This window comes from Tachypleus tridentatus, chromosome 9, assembly GCF_004210375.1.
Source record: "Tachypleus tridentatus isolate NWPU-2018 chromosome 9, ASM421037v1, whole genome shotgun sequence".
Taxonomy (NCBI): Eukaryota; Metazoa; Arthropoda; class Merostomata; order Xiphosura; family Limulidae; genus Tachypleus; species Tachypleus tridentatus.
The window spans coordinates 124342267-124360888 of NC_134833.1; the positions used below are offsets into that span (position 1 = coordinate 124342267).

At 33.0% G+C, this 18622-nt stretch overlaps 1 protein-coding gene across 1 annotated transcript in view; it reads left to right on the forward strand.

The window, feature by feature from the left end:
- Nucleotides 1-17759, forward strand: part of LOC143227477 (serine/threonine-protein kinase ATR-like) — a 60224-nt gene extending 42465 nt beyond the window's left edge. Inside the window, exons 10-13 of the mRNA XM_076458920.1 lie at nucleotides 6700-6836; nucleotides 12899-13047; nucleotides 13341-13455; nucleotides 14125-17759. The gene's annotated coding sequence lies outside the window, so the exon portion shown is untranslated. The remainder of the gene's footprint in view (nucleotides 1-6699; nucleotides 6837-12898; nucleotides 13048-13340; nucleotides 13456-14124) is intronic.
- The last annotated feature ends 863 nt before the right edge of the window (nucleotides 17760-18622 follow it).

Consider the following 18622-nt stretch of genomic DNA (forward strand, 5'->3'; position numbering starts at 1 on the left):
GGTTGCACAGTTAATCGTAATTACCAATCTCATTTTGAAGTGGGTTAGAGAAATAATATACATATATTATCAAATTTTGTGAAAAGAAACAGTTTCAAATGTATTTAGGAAGTCTTAGGGATTAAATAAAGGAATGTTGAGACTTTGAGATAAGGAAAAGTATTTTAATTTAGATGTGAAAATTACTTGACACACGGACTTTAAAAATAAAAAAATACTCAATATACTTATGGACAAATATTTATTTTATTTTATTAGAAATACTTCTAAAAATATAATATATTTGTATGTTAAAGACTTACAATATAAAATTAAACACTGCCATATTTTGTGAAGATATACACACTATATTGAAAGTTAAAAGTATTTAATCTAAAAGATTTTAAACAAGTACAAAGAGGTCACATGGTTGGTCATATAAATCGACCCTATTTCACTCCTGGTGTCCTTTACTGCACATGATACAAAGTTTTAGTGTCTTACATTCAAACTTTTACTAAACTGCTTTTGTTTATGATACAACAATTATTATAACATAAGAACTTGACTAGTAATCCATATTTTAATAGTATGTAAGTTTTAAGTTCTTAATTCTACAAGGTAATATTAAAAACATCCTGAATTTTCCCTAAGTATTCTTCCTTCTCTTCTCTGTTTTACCCACCACCCCTTGAAAAGTACAAAATTAAGCTTAAAGTACTTACTATAAAATTGTTGTTTCTCTCACTAACGGCTCGGCATGGCCAAGCGTGTTAAGGGCACGACTTCGTAATCTGAGGGTCGTGGGTTCGTATCCCATTCGCACCAAACATGCTCGCCCTTTCAGCCATGGGGCGTTATAATGTGACAGTCAATCCCACTATTCGTTGGTAAAGAGTAGCCCAAGAGTTGGCAGTGGGTGACGATGACTAGCTGCCTTCCCTCTAGTCTTACACTGCTAAATTAGGGATGGCTAGCACAGATAGCCCTCAAGTAGCTTTGTGCGAAATTCTAAAACAAATCTCTCACTAACTGTGATTGTTGCTACTTTCAATTTTATTTGGTTACAGAGCTATCAAATAGAAAATCAGATCCTCCCTTGCCATCTGTCACATCCTCCTTTTCAGAATTTGTTACTAATTCTCTCTTACATTTAATTACATATTACTTGTAGATAGTAGAAAGTCAAGCTTTTCTTTTGTCAATTGATGTGTTAAATTATGTTTTGATTAGGTTGGCATGAATTTCACTTATAATACAACTTTGGTTCCCACAGGAATCACAATGACTAGCTTGGATAAAATTGTAAAGTCTCTTGTCGCATAGTTAATCTGTGATCTTCAGTATATTATTTAAATAAATAATAATTGTTTAGTGCATTACTACCATTAGTATAAAAAACAGGCTTAAGTTTCACTGACAATCAACAGCAAGAAACAAGAAGTTTTGGTAAATACTTTATTTCTTGATTTTCATGTTTGTTTGTTATTTATTATTATAAAAGTAACTAAAATATAAAAGTAGGGATCTTTTTAGGTTAGTAAAGACTAAATTAGGTAAAATAAATAATATGATAAAAGTGTTTCACAAGGCACCCAAATGAACTGCATGTGCTCCAAGTGATTTAAACCTTATAATGGCACAGATAGTAGCTAGAAAAGGTTCAAAGTGCAAGAAAACAAAATTTGATTATAAATGTATGTGCACTATTATGAGCTTAAAACTACATCAGATAAACAAAAGTAGTTTCATGTTACAATTCTAAGAATAAAAGAGGGTAATTTAGTTTTATTTAATGGTGGTTAGGAGATTAATCGAACTGACTGATCTGGTTTTAAGATAGGGTAGAGAAAATGAAAGGTGAAATATGAAGTTTTCTGGGAAAAACATTTGAAATGTATTTAAGTGGTTTTATAAATTGCACAAAGGAATACTGAAACTTTTTTGGAGGAGAAAAAATATTTTTAATCTTTACACACTGCATCCTCAAAACAAATACATAATATATTTACAGACAAACCTTTATTGTAGTTTGTTAAAAATACTTAAAAAAATATGATTTTGTTGTGTGTGAAAGACTTGTAATGTTAACTGAAAGACTACCAAGTTTTGTTAAGACTTGAAATGAGTACAAAGAGGTCATGTGTTTGGTCATTTTAACTGAATTCATGATGAGAGGGTTAAATCCAAAAGCACTTTAATGAAATCATAACATTACAAGTCCCATTACAACTTTCTGAGCCAAGGAAAGTTCCATGAAGATATAATAATGAAGAGCCTGCTGCTTCTTTCAAGGGCAATGACCTTTTCATAACTATCTGATATTACAGGTCTTGTTACATCATTTTAGAACCAAAAATAATTTCATGACTATTTGACATTATAGGTCTTCTTACATCATTTAGAACCAAGAACACTTTCATGACTATTACAGGTCTTTTTGCATCGTTTAGAACCAAAAACACTTTTATGACTACCTAATATTACAGGTCTTGTAACATTTAGAGCTGAGAAAACTTTCATGGTGATGCAATGTTACAGGTCTACCAAAGGTGTTCAAAATCAAAATTATTTTCATCAGGATGTAACATTGTGTCCTTTTGAATTTACCACTTTCATAGTAATTTGATGTTGTAGGTTCTTTCATTTTTAAGAACACTCTTGATATGTTGTAACTGTAAAGGCCTATTTACATCCTTCCAAGTCCAGAACACTTTCTGGTTGATCCTTTGCATTTTTTTGAAGTGAAGAATATTTATGCTTTTATTTATACAGTGAAGAACAGATACTATTAAAGTCGTATTCAATGAATAATATTTGTAAAAATTATTAATTTAAAAGAGTGGAATAGAGATCATCAAAATAGTACAGCCTTGATATTGATGAATCTTCTGTCCAGCTGAAGGAAGTGATAGAAGACACCAATAAGAACTACATATAATCACATTCTGTTCTCATTTATAAAATCACACATTTCTCTTCACTAATTCACCAACTTGTGACAACTGCTGCAGCCCTTCCAGGTAGCACCTCTGAAGTGGAGTGTGTCTCCTCCAATGTGCACAGCACAGTCACAGACACAAAACACTACACCCACCTTAAATGAAGTTGATATGAGGAATAAGAATGACTAGGGCTATTTTTTATAACATTAATCCACAACTGTTTGCAGGACCATGAGCAGTGATTTCCTGGTTAATAAAAACATGATCAGTAACAAAAAGTTGGATGTGTTTATTGTTATTACTTAGTAAAATCTACATATACATCTATACTAATAATGAAATTAACTTTGACATGTGATTCAAAAGCACTCATGTAAAGTAAAGTCAGATACATGCCCTAAATCTAATAAGCTACATGTGTGTCACTCTGTCCTTTTTTTGACAGTTGGCTGGATTTTGTTCCTCTTGCACAAAATAGTAAAAGTGTTTTCTTTTTGCATCCCTCACATTTAGTTATCTTAAATCAACAAGTAAAGTATAGTGTTCCCTCCCTAGTGCAAAGACGATGGCTTTACAGAACGGAAGAACCAAATCTTGTATTGTACTCTTAGACTTTGAGAGAAGGATGAACCCACCATAAATGTTTCCCTAACTCATGGATTGTGTTTTAAATAATAGATATTATTGTATAAGAAAATTTAAAGGCTGAACACTATGTGCTTGGTGTGATTCTTTTGTGTGGTAAGGGTCTTACCAGGAAAGGTTCCATATTTTTAGTTTACTTTCTGTAGATGGGTGGCCTTGTGGTGACCCCTTCCAGGATTAACCTGAGAACCAGTTTTGGACGTTTTCAACAGGTGTTGTGGACATTGTGTCAGATGTTGGTGTTTGGGTATGATGTTCATGAAACCCTGGTGTAGCTGCAATGTCCTTGTTTAGCATTGAAACGTGTAGCCTCATAGGACTCCATTGTGGGCAGGGTCAATGGGTAGTAAATCTTCCTCTCACTCTTATGAATTCCGTAATCCTTGAAAATCACCACAACCATCAGATCTTGTAGCACAATTTTTAATCCTTCATTCTTTATCTGATTAATCCTTAGGGCATATGTCTCCCATTTTCATTTAAAAGGGATTAGAGTGGAATATTAGCTTTCCCAAGTCCATCAAGAAGCTATGTTTTGGGGACATCTTTGTGGAAATATCAACCCCAAAACACAGTGAACACCTCCTGAATTTTAAGGCCATTGGGGATATACTCATTGATGTTACTCCCCCTTGCTACTGTGAATTCTTTACAAGGAGTAATTGTTGAGAGTAATTTGAAGAACATTCCTGAGTTGGAGATTCTTGCTTGTTTCCCCAACCAAGGAGTTTCTGTTGTGCAGCCATTTCTTCACTTGCAAGGACAGAATTATGCTGCCAACCAGTGTTGTAATTTTGACATTTAAATTGTTACATCTGTCTGCCTTGACATCTACCTGAATTGTAAGGTGTGGGTATATTCCTAACCCTCTCTGATTTTTTCAGTGCCAGCAGTTTTGATTTCAAAGACATCACATCGTAGTTCTTTGACATGCACTTTTTGTGGTGGCAAAGACCACAATGCATATGAGTACAAACTGGAACCACATTACATTAAAAGTAGTGGTTGTCACCTCTTTTACTTTTGTGTCCTTGTCTTAGGTGGGTGGAGGAGAAAGAGGTACAGTGTTTTAAAACAGTTGACAACATTTAGCTTGAAACTCAGAAATTATTTTTCCCCAACTCCATTTCAGACATATGCTTCTGCACTATGTACCACTGCTGCAGTGCGAGTGCAGAAAGATTTATTTTCCAACAATGTGAAGAGTATTTTGCCCTCTTTGGATAAGTGAATTGGCAAGTCAGTGTCTACTCCTCACTCTGTTCCCACCATTCTTTCCAGTGATTGCCCAGGTCCAGGTTTTTCAGCCCTGCTTCTGGCAATATGCTATTAAACTTTAATCCTTACCACAGCATTCCCTTGAGGTTCTATCTTCCTCAGTGAGCTGTGCTCTTTTAGAATAGACAGTCTGCCACTCTTCTTTTAGCCTTCATATTCAGGTGCACTGGTAGAATTGGGTGTGCCATTGGATGTCATTGCTGTTTCCACTGATCAGCCCATACTGCAATAGCTTATTATCATTCCCACTTGTTTATTTTTCTTTGAGTCATCTGAGGAAGGCAGATATTTCCAATTGAATGTACTATCTCTTTACTAAATATCTTTCAAACCATTCTTCTATTCCTATTTATGCATATGGTTTAAAGTACGGTGTCTCTGTACAACCTGCCAAGGTTTTTCTCCAAATGATTGAGAGGGGGAAGTTGTCCTTACTAGATTATGCATTGGTCACAGCTTTTTAACTCATTATTTTCTTTCATCTGCGACTGAGCCACCAATTTGTGGCCTTTGTAACACTCAAGTCACAATAAACCATGTTTTACTGTCATGCCATCATTACAATCATAAGTGATGGCACAATTTTCGATATGCTTTAAGTATGGGTTTACCCTTGACATTGGAAATGGTAACACTGTCCGACTTCCTCATGTCTTTAACTTTTTATGGGCCATTTGCCTTTTTAATTCTATTTAGATCTTTTATCCAAATTTTGAACATTGTTTTGTTTTAATTTAATTTATTTTTTTGCCTTTTATAAGACATTCCTTTTTCCTATTTTACTGCTTGTTTGGTGTAGATAGTCTAGTTGGTTTGTGCCAATAAACACCAACCAACTGAACACAATGTAGAAATATCAAAGTTGTTTTGATTAACAAAGTTTCCATTTCTTTGTTAGGTGGAATTGCCATAATAAAATGAGAAAGTGCTTAACAGTCATGAAATACAATTATATAGAAACATCACAAAGTCTAAAATAGTGGTTATGTACATAATAATGTGAAGGAAGTTTTTCATGACAATATGACTGAATCTACTTTACTGAATTATTTTGCATGGTGATGTACTTTATGTTTAAGCAGTCAGTCAGGTTTAAAAGCAATCCTTTTGGCAAGTTGAAGTAATGTGTTCAATACATACAAGTTGATTTTTGTTGCAAACTGCAGGTAAAGAACAGTATTTAGGGAAAAAGATGCAAGGCTCATATCACTTGTTATTGCACTGAAATTGAAAAAGTATAATTAAGGGAACATGAAGACTGAAGAATTCAGTAGTACTTATTCAGTAACCTGTTTCTATTGTTTTTTAGCTGTATTGGACTCACTGCAGTTTATTTATTGTATTCAGTGCAATTATTTTGTTAAAAAATATAATAAACTTAGTTTATTGGAGTTCGTGTATCTGTTAAAATCAGTAAAATAGATCCTAGTAAATGACAAGTTTTAGAAAAGATGTTGGAAAGCCCTTCATTTTTTTATTTTTTTTTTACATTAACTTGCATGAATAATTTATGTGCATCTCTAAACAACAGTTCATAAGTTATTTCTAATATATAGGAATACATTCGTGAAGATGAGAAACACACTTCAAGTAAAAATGTATTCTGAAGACAGCTGGTATGGATATTAGAACTTTAATTAACATAAAGCACAGTCAGTTGCAAACTCTCTCTTTGTTAACCTGAAGATTACATGAGAAGACCAAAATATTCTTCTGTGCTTTATGTTAATTAAAGTTCTAATATCCATATTAGCTGTCTCAAGAATACATATAGGAATAGAGATTATTTTGAAGTAGAGAAGTTTGAGTTGAAACTTAAATAAATGTTTATCTTCTTTTGTTTTGTTTTTAGATTAGAAATGAGGAGATTGAGTGAGAACCAAAAGTCTTCATTTTTTTTATTTAAGTGTAGAAGATGAAAACTTTGCTTATGATTTGGTTCAAGAGCTAGTTAGGTCTTTCCTAGCAGGTGAAGACACCAGAATACAAGTGAGTGGTTATTTTATACTGAAGTGTGTCTTTTGACTCTGTGTTATTGGTTTTATTTCACATTGACATACTTATGAGAAATGGTTAGAATAATTAGACTACCTATACAAAAGTTGCACAGATTTGAAAAATACTTTATTTTCACTTTACTTAAATTTAAGTTTTTCATTTGTTAAAACTTAATCATTTATTTTCTAAAAAATTAGTTTAAAATATAATCTTAATTATCTATGAACCTTGCCATTTATTTCTTTCACTATACATGAGATATTAAATTTTTTCAGAAATCTCAAAACAAATTGTTGATCACAGTAATCACTAGATATTCAGTGAGATATGACATTTAGTTTACATTACCCAGTTGCTTTCTTACCCAACAAATGGTTTGTAACATGATGTTCTGAAATATGGACAAACATGTTTTGAATCTCCTGTGGTCTTCAAAATATGGATACAAATGGGTGAAGAAGTTCAGTGCAACAAAACATAAGCCACATTTTAAGGTGTGTTACCAAATCCTGGACTTACGAATGACAGCAGAATGTGCTTTTATATATTTCAAATACTGCATACCATTTTGGATTGTATATATGCTTTGAACAAAATACAGATTGTGACAATCATAACTCGCCACTGAAACACACTGTAAATGGAGAAAGTTTTAAATCGTCATCAGGTAAATAGAATAAATAAACTATCAAAAGATCATTTGTACAGGGTGTTCAGAAAGTCACTGTGCACTTGTATATTTATTAACAGACATGTTTCAATATAGAATACAGGAGGTAAATATGAATAACAATTATAAACAATATTAAAAGTGACCCCTGTTGGCTTGGATCCTTCTTATTTTGTTTCTAAACACTGCTGTCAGTTGCTGGCTTGAAATAGACTGAATAGACATATAATTACAAAACTGCACAGTGACTTTCTGAACACCCTGTATAACATTTTGTAACTCCGTTAACAACATTACTACAGTTGATAAACTTCTGCCAACCTGCATGGAGCCTAAGACAAGACCTTCCAGCTATATGAAGTAGTAAAGGTGTGCCAGGCACCAGCAGAAATGTTTTTTTTTTGTTAAAAAAGAGCATGAAGTGAAAACATAAACTAACCATCTTTAGTGGCATAAAATTGAGTGAAACCAGGGAGAAGATACCTCAGTGTTGTCTTTACAAATCCACTACTATCACTAGTCAGTAGGAACATTAAGATTGTTCAGGACATAGAATTTTGTGTGGAATCAGCAGATCAGTTTTCTGGGAGGGCAAAAAATATAGAAATGTCACTTCTAAGTGAAATGTATTTAGAGAAGAGAAAATACTTCTAAAAGTGAAGGAATTTCTTCACTGAAACAGTGTTAAGCTACATCTGCATAATTTTAGGACTAACAGGTTTCACTTTTATAAGCTCATTCATTACTTACAAATAGACTTAATGTGTTGAAATAAAATTCTTTGTAGACTGAGAATGTTTGTATCCTGTGTTCTGAAGCACCCATTGATGAAGTTGCAATATTGCTTTGGACTTTTCATTATTGTGAGTGAAAGACCTGTTGAGCTTCATGTATTTGTAGATAGTGAAAAATATTAGACACACTCGAGATTATAGGGTCGTTAATAAAGTGCCAATATCTAAAGTTTGTAACAAGAAGTAATTATTCTTGAGGAGACCTTTTGGTGTACACAGAATTCAAGAACTGTACTGTATAACGAATCTATGTTGATTGTATATGTGACTTTTTTTTAACACAGGCTTAGTCTCTGGGACTGGCTTTATAATCATTTTGTGTTTGATACAATTTTCAAGCTATTACTTTTAAATTAATAAATATATCTTGATGGAACTTGGTATATTATCAATAAATATTACAAGATTTGTTATGCAAAATATTGTGTTTTTTTTATGAAGTTGTAAGCTTTTCTTTTGCCTTTTTTTTCTTTTTTGCATGTTTCTTATCATTTTGAGATGAAAAATACTTTCATGCATCAGAAAATTTTCAAATTTCACATACAAAATATAACATTCAAAAACTTATCAAATGTTTATTAAGGAAAAACATTATGTTTTGCCCTTTATTTTTACTAATGAACCTCTGTGTAGGTTTGGTTGATTTTACTGATTTCGTAACCAAAAAACAAAATATGTGTGTGTATATATATAAATTTTGCCCTTTTCATTCTGGGATGACAACAGAGTATAACATAAACACAAATGTTTAGACTAAATAGCTTAAATCTTATAACATTATACATTCATGTATATTTATTATTTTTATTATAACAACCTTTCATCCATGCATGCCTAACAATACAGAAGCTACAGTGAAGCAGTGCACATGTGTCATATTACTGTATTAAGTTATATGGAACTAATTTTTACTATCCACAGCGTGACCTGTTTTGACTGTGTTGTAGTGGAAAAGGATTGTGCAAAATACTGTCACATTTCAATTATTATACATTATATATGTATTTACAATACTGTTATTTACAGGTAACAAATATACAGTTTAAATAAACAAAATAGTCATAAGTTACAATATCAGTACTGTAGAATTCCACTATAATTTATCAAGCTTAGTAAGTAAGCTGTATTTAGGTCTAAAAAAATATGAAATTCCAACATAATGATTATCTTTTCTCACATATGTGAACTTTACACATGCTACAAACCTTCTGCTCCCCACTTTTGGAATTGTAAGATTTCAATGCGTTTCTCATCTGAATCATCGTGTGACATACTCATTTGACATATGTGGTTCCTTCTACACTCCTCTACTGAACTATCACTTCTCATTTGACAGTGCTAAGGTTTGGAAGAGCTTTTTCTTTTTTAAGGTTGTATTTACTGCTCACAAGGTTCTATCACTTTTAGGGATATGGCATTATTGTTAGCAGCTCGAGATGGTGATTCCTCCTTTTCTTCCATTTTCCATCTTTCCCCTTGACTTTATCCGTGTAGGCTTCTGTGCTCAGTGAGAGCTCTTTGTTGACATACTGCTTCCTACCAGGATACGTTTTCTTTATCCTCTGGCAATCCTCCTCTGTTCATGATCTTTTACCTACTTTTTTTGCCAGTTAGGTCCATCTTTTGTTTCAGTTGGTCTATTTCTCCTGGAATTTGTTCTAGGTATACTCCTATCAGATCTGACAATTTCACTTTTCCCTTGCTTGCCTTTGTCATCCATTCTAAGTCTTCCATTATATTGCAGTTTCCTCTTTGTTTGGGGTTTTATCTTCCACCTGTAGCCATTCTTCATAATTCTGTGTGAAAAGAAAAAGGAAAGTATAAATAGAAACTTAACAGTCAGTCACAGGTCTTCTTTTCATTCATCATTATTTTGATCCTGTTCTGTGGTCAGACACCAGGATTTTTTTAAACTTTAAATCCACACTGTACTTCCATGATGTGTTCAATTTATCTTCCATGGCTTCACACATTCACCATTGAGATGGGGTGTTCCACAAAATCACATATAGGTTCATGATTTTCATGATATTTTGTGTTTCATAACCAAGCCCATCCCAGACTGTATCACCCTTGGACTGAATGGGAAAACAGAAGGGGTTTGTTGTCCATCCCAATCATTCCTAGAATTAATAACTCAGTATGGTCTGATTTTTCAAAATAAGATTTTGTGGTTATGTGGTGATACTGCTTTGGATTTCACCACCACATTGTCACCTTCCTTGCTTCAAGTGGAGTATGGGCATCCTTACAACTCCAGTTCCAAATTGCTGAGGTGGTTGACCCTGAAGGCACCCAGCTGAATGAGTTACTCACAATAACCAATCAATTACAGAATAGGGTGGTGATATTTTATGGGTGTAGATGATGTGATATTCTTCTCTTTTTTGATAACCATTGACAACAGAATGAGACATCAAGATGTAATTCATCCCTTTTTATTGGAAACTGTCATCCTACTCTCAACTAATCATTGTTACACTATAAGAAGGTTTTGAATTTAGAGTGAACTCATTTACTTAAGTTCTCACACATATTTCAAGTTAACTATCTTCCTAACTCAATTTCCTCCATCTTGGCTGTGGGTCACAGCAATGATTTGTGAAATTGTTCTGGTTCTGTCATTTGCTATATCTTGTTTCTTGTTTTCTCATCTTAATATTAGGGGTATGATATTGTCTATGGATGGTCCTGGCCCATTTCACAGTTATGGGAGTTGATTACATGCAACAGACATTCTGTTGATACCAATTCAATAGCTCAGATCTAATCCTAGTGTCATACCCAGGAATTAGAGTGGGTTTCAATTCCCCATTTCATGGGATTGAGGTAAAGAGGGTATGCTCTTAATTCTACACTCACATGGATGTTGGTATCCCATGGGCATGTTTTGAAAGTAGTTGATTTACCATGTGTAGTCCATTGCATCCAAGCTGCTGTACACCTAGGGGTGTTTCTTTTGTTTACCTGCCTTTCCTATTTTGAGATTGAGTTACAGTATTGGTTATGACCACTTTCTTGCCACATTCTCTCTCACTCTGATGTACTCCTCTCATTTTTTTCCCTTATATTTCACACGTTCCATAATCGGATGAAGAGTATCCCTGGCTCAGAAATGGTCCACTTCCCCTTTCTATGATCTTCAGATCTGATTCTTTCATTTCCAAGATATCCTTCAGATAATTTTAAAATATTCTTTTGTCATATCCTCACACTGGTCCCTCCTTGTTATCAATGTAAGATTCTAGCTAATATTGTGAGAGTAGATAATTACCATATCAGAAGTCTTAATTTTCCCTATACTGAAAATGTATTTTCAATGTACTTGCCATCTCTTACAAGATTAACTGTTTTTATTTAGTGTTGCCCTTTGTATGTGAACTTTTTCTTTATGCATACTACAAGTCTTCCACTCCCTTTGAATTGGGATTTGTTTATCAAGGAAATCATCCATTATCCTCTCATATTCCTGTTAATACTTTAGGTCTTTTACAGTAAACACAGTCACATGATACCTTATATCTTTCACATTAAACAGTCACACATAATACCTTATATCTTTCACAGTAAACACAGTCACACACGATACCTTATATCTTTCACAGTAAACACAGTCACACATGATACCTTATATCTTTCACAGTGAGCACAGTCACACGTGATACCTTATATCTTTCACATTAAACACAGTCACACATAATACCTTATATCTTTCATAGTAAGCACAGTTGCACATGATACCTTATATCTTTCACAGTGAACACAGTCACAATGTGATACTTTATATCTTTCTTCTATATCTTTCACACTAAACACAGTCTTGCATAATACCTTATATCTTTCACACTAAACACAGTCACACGTGATACCTTATATCTTTCACATTAAACACAGTCACACGTGATACCTTATATCTTTCACATTAAACACAGTCACACGTGATACCTTATATCTTTCACATTAAACACAGTCACACGTGATACCTTATATCTTTCACATTAAACACAGTCACACATAATACCTTATATCTTTCACAGTAAACACAGTTGCACATAATACCTTATATCTTTCACAGTGAACACAGTCACAACGTGATACTTTATATCTTTTTTTCTATATCTTTCACACTAAACACAGTCTTGCATAATACCTTATATCTTTCACAGTGAACACAGTCACAACGTGATACTTTATATCTTTTTTTCTATATCTTTCACACTAAACACAGTCTTGCATAATACCTTATATCTTTCACAGTAAACACAGTTGCACATGATACCTTATATCTTTCACAGTAAACACAGTCACACGTTATACCTTATATCTTTCACAGTAAACATAGTCACATATGATACTGTAGGCCTTTCACAGTAAGCACAGTCACACGTGATACCTTATATCTTTCACAGTAAACATAGTCACGTATGATACTGTAGGCCTTTCACAGTAAACATATGGTATTGTGTGTATTTATTGTTATTTTTATTTCTCCACTTCCTAACGTTTTTCTTTCTTTCTGGAACTGAAGTTTTTCATGCTGTGTTTATGACTGTTTTCTTATGTAAAGTACACATTTTTCTTTTTTGTAGGACTGTGCATCTTATGCACTGCAGGAAACCTTACAGATATATACTTGTCAAAGTGGAGAGTTGTCACAAATTGTGAGACCAAGTGGTAGTCTTTGGAACAGGTTTTCAGAAGAGGTTCAAGAAATTTTGGTACCTTTGCAGCACTCTAGGTATGTATTTTATTTTTTATTATAATGAAATTTAGACAGTAATTTTCAGTTATTTTCTTTCTTATCAATTTTTTTTCTAACATTGTTCATTGTGTTATGTTTTTCTTTTATCTTTACTGTGTTATAAAACATTACAATTCAACAGTATTTTAGCATAGTTTAAACATTAAAAACTCAATTTTTGTTTTAATATTTCACATAAACTGAAAAGTTATTTGAATATTGAAGTTGTTCTGCTTTTTTAATAAAAGTTAAAAAAAAAGTTCATCAGGTTTTCTGTTATTATTTGATAGGTACATTATGTCTAGTATCAAGAGGACTTCCTTTCTATGCCCAATATATGGGAGCAAACTAGGAAGCACTTTTAAAGATTGGGCATGTAATTGGGCATCTTGTCTTCTCCAGAAGGTAAGAAGCACTTTTCTGTGATAAAAAGAAATGAGATAATTAGGTTGCTAATCAATATTATTGTTATAGGTGATTATTATATTAATTAAAACCATGACAAAATTTGAACTAGAGATCAGACTGTGTTGATAAAAGTATTACTGAAACAGAGGCACCTCACAGTTCAGCTAAACATATCTGTTCACACAGTTCTTGTAAGTCTGAGTTTCATTTCCTTTTCTAATTTAGGAGAATGTTAATTTCAACTATTAAGTAACGTGCACACAGTTCTGTAACATTTGTCACAGTTTTAGCCCATTAGGAGCACATTATTGAAATTTACTCTTCAAATATGTTTAGAACATAAAGGTGGTATACACTTTTAGAATTTCTTTTGGGGGTGTAGACTACTGTAGTATCAAAGACAAGTACTAGATTATAATCACCACATTACACTTAAAATTCTCTCATTTTGTCTTTGTATATGTTAATTTTCTGTTTCTAATGGAAAGAAAAGAAATAATGCAGAATAGTTTTTTATAAAACTGCTTTTTGAGAACAGATTATGCCACAGAGAAAAACAACCAAAATCATTTCAATTTAAAACTAACTTTTCCATGCTCATTAGCATGTTTTTAAATGCCCTTAGTTTTATAAAATTTATATGGTTTTGTGTATTTAATTTCTCAGATAAAGCGAGAGAATACAGCTAGAGTTTTTCAGTCATGCTTCATGATTGTCAAAAACGATGTGAAGACAGCAGTTTTTCTTCTTCCTCACATCATGGTTAATGTTTTACAAGATGCAAGCAATGAAGAAAAGGAAGATGTTTGTTTTAAGAAAGAATATAAAGTATAGAAGTAAATGTACATAATTCTTTATATGACAATTTCTTTTTTCAGAAGTAAAGAATGTAATTCAACTGATAGGCTGTGAGATTTTAAAGACAGAGCTTAGCATTGATAGCCATTTGACAGACTTCTGCATCTTCTCTTATCAGATTGGCCAATAATTAATTTTGTTTAGATCTGGTAATAAAATGTTTTAAGGGGTAAGAAAGCAGGGAACAGAAAGAAAATACCAGTACCAGTACATCTGCTTTGATGTTTACAGTAAATAGAAAAGATTCTGAATTGGTTAATTATTCATCAGTCAGACAAAGGTATTCTGACTTTTGGAACATTTTACTTAACTTTAGTCTTTCAGTCGTTTTTCAGGATGTGAATTCTATTGTGAGAAACTATTTTCAAAATAATATTAAAAGTACTTCCTTTTATCAAAAAATTTTCTTTCTTTCTTATTGTTGATTACAAATCCTAGTTCCATCTTACATATCTAGTCAATTTCAACTTGATTGAAAGTAACATTATTTCTTTTGACAGTTTATTTTGCCAGTTACAACTGTCACTGCCAGAAACAAAGATAAAACGGTCAAAAATGTACGAGTGACCTATGGTCAGATCTTTTAAATTGAGATCAACGTTACTTTTGTCAGTCTAATTAACAATATTTTTGCTAAGAGTATTCTTAGACAGCATGAATTTATATCTAATAATGTTTTTTTTTAATAGATATTAAATTATTTATGTGTATCTTATGAGTGCTATAAACTTAACAGTAACATTCAAGAAGAAATAGTTTGAATTATTAGAATAATTTGTTTTTATTTACCGTACATGTTTACTTAGCTTATGTGCACTGAAGTCTTGTCATAGCTTTCAACAAATATAATGTAATATGAAAAACATGAATGTTAAAATAAACTATAATCCACTTATATAATGTTATAGCATTAAAAATACCAGTTGAACAGTGATTTTGATTTATATAATTATATAAGACAACATTGTTTGTTTTTTGAATGCTGTGCAGTGTAAGACTACAGTGTTACTGCAATAGTAAATGATGCACAGGCAGATAGGTTTAAAAAAACTGCATCTAGGTTGAGTCAGGTGTCTAAAGCTCTATTTGGTTGGTTAAACTTGCTCTTAGACTGTGTCAAATGTCTGTAGTTTTTACTTTGGCACTGTAAGTATACAGACTGCTAAAATAGAGACTATACAAGGATAGCTTGTATTTCACACACCTACTAAGGTGCATTATGCTCACATATAGCAGGAAATGACTTGCTTCTTATTGTGCCAAGAACATACCAAGTGGACCAACAATATAAGAATAGTAATTTTACAAGTGAGCTATGTCTCACCCTGATACCACATAACAGCTATGTGCTTATTTGATGAGTATCTGAGAGTCAGGTTAAATACCATATTCATATGGAGACATTGTACATATGATGGTGATTCAAGTTGGTGTTAACAGTAATGAACATTGGAAGACTTTGTTTTACGATCTTCTGATTGGACTACTAATGCCTTAAATTCTATTATCCTGTGTTCTGTCACATAATGAATTATGATTTTCATTCTAACTGTGTAGAAGTAATCAGTACATCGTCTTCAAAAAGAGGGGATTGAGTGAAGTGTGTCACCAGTCTTCATATCCATTGTTCATGCATGAGATACTCTTGTGAGCTTCATCACATCCTATGAAATAATTCAGAATACTGAAAATGCCCTGAAGGTATTTGTTTTTTAATGGAGTGATTAAAATTTGTTTATCGTATTGTCTTGTAAGAATAATATTAAATGTAATCCAGATTTCTCTCCTGTGAATTTCTTAACACAGTTCCTTTTTGTATTAATATTTAATAACTACAGTAATATACGTTAGTCGATTTATTGATTGTTTGGTTTTTAATTTCGCGCAAAGCTACTCGAAGGCTATCTGCGCTAGCCATCCCTAATTTAGCAGTATAAGACTAGAGGGAAGGCGGCTAGTCATCACTACCCACCGACGACTCTTGGGCTTCTCTTTTATCAACAAATAGTGGAATTGACTGTAACATTATAATGCCCCCACGGCTGAAAGGGCAAGCATGTTTGGTGCGACGAGGATGCAAACCCGCGACCCTCAGATTACAAGTCTAGTGCCATAATCACCTGGCCATGCCATGCCATTTATTTAAAATAAAAATGAAGATTTAAATTAAATCTATAATTAATCAAAAAAACTATTTATTAATAGAAAATATAAAAAATCAATCGCTGCAACTTTATTCATAAATTAAGAAATATTTTATGGTTTATAATTACATTGCTTGCTTGTTTTAAAGTAAATCCGTATAGGCTATCTTTTGTGTCTACTGCGGGGAATAGAACCCCAGATTTAAGGGTTATAAATCCATAGACTTGCTGCTTTCCCTCTGGAGGACACTTATAGCAAAAGCCTGAGTTTAGAATATAAATACACTGCACACCTCAATGAAGGGTAACTGGAATGTGTAAAGTTTTAGTTTAGACAAAACAAAACCTCTGTTCTGAAATAATGTAAACAGTCTTACCCGGTTTTATTTTCTGCAAATCAGTCATACGATGATCCGTTATTTAACCATAAATATTTAGTTATTCAATCTACATTCACGATTGAGCATCTGGTATAAATAGGTTTACATCTTCGCAGTCCATAAATCATTTCAGTAGTGAGTATGATCTCACGCCCTGGCAAGTGTACAATTATAATCAGCGTTTACATGGTTCTGAAAAACTTACAGAGGTTTCCAGAACATATTTAATGTCTGAAAACAGTTGCCAAGATGTGAAACTGTGACGATAGAAAAAAACAACACCATATTTACTTTAAATCACTGTATTATTATTACTGGTGTTTTAAATGTATTTAACGACATCCTTTTTAAGAAACTAAAAATTTAGTTGGCTTAAATTTGCTTGGTCCTGTTTCGTTTTCACTCCCTACCTACCACAATGGGTTCATATTCATTACAAGAGGTGGTACAGAGACTTGCACATATCAACACAAATTGAAATAAATCTCTTTCGGGTACCTGTAAGGGGGAAGTCACTCAATCTAAAGATTGTGAGATGCCGTAATATGCCTCTAATTTGACTTGACACTGAAGTCCCTTTATTATTATTATTCTGGTTCCTTTCCAGTGACCAGGCACGGCCAGGTGGATAAGACACTTAACTCGTAATCTGAGGGTCGCGGATTTGAATACCTGTCACACCAAACATGCTCACCCTTTCAGCCGGAGGAGCATCGTAATGTGACGGTCAATTCCACTATTCGTTGGTAAAAGAGTAGCGCAAGAGTTGGCGGTGGGTGGTTATAACTAGCTGCCTTCCCTCTAGTCTTACACTGCAAAATTAGGGACGGCTAGCAGAGATAGCCCTAGTGTAGCTTTGCGAAATTGAAACAAACCTTTTCCAGTACAAACGATTTTAGATAAACGCCAGTAGATGAGACACATTTTATGACAAATATTGTTCATTTCTTTATTTACTCATGTTACTTGTTTTGTTTTAATGCCCACGTTAATTTTATTTTCTGCATAATAGTTCTGAAATTTTACAGATAACTAGTGATAGCATGTTTAGCCTGAAATCAGGTTAATTAACTAGCATATGGCAGTTCAAAGAGTCACAGGATGTGTTCTTATTATAGTATTTAGTGTTAAATGATACCATTACACAGAAAAAAGAGCTCTATGTGTTCATTATTGTGTATTCCATTGTTTTCCACATCTTGTTTCCACCGCTGTCATGCGCATCACATTTTTATATTGAACTGGACTCAGCCAGGATACATGTTATTCTTAAATGAGCATACATCTCTTACCTAGCTGCAGGATGAATTATGGCTTATCTATAAAAATAATATTGATGTTTATGTCATTTGTCCAGTGTATTTTTCTTGGTTTGTTCGTGGGAACCTACTTCGCACCCAATTGAGAATACATTAGTCCTATGGCTTTAGGCCAGTATTGAAAAGTTTGTTTCTTCCCATCTTACATGCATTGCGCCCAGTTGTAGCTATAAAAATTTGATTGTAGATATTGAAATTATCAAATAGCAGCCATCTGCATGTGTTTGAGATTATAGCCTGCTTTGTCCAGCAACTTCACATTGGTTTGTAAACTGTTTCACATTTTGATAGTTATATTTTGAAACAATTGCAACCGATTTGTAACATATCTCAGTAACTATCCAACTTCCATCCATAAAATGCTGCTTCATAAGTGAAACATTCAAATGCATTCTTTGAGGTCCAGTTTATATCCATTAAAACTTAGAGAAGTCAAACTATATGATTCACTTCAATGTGACAA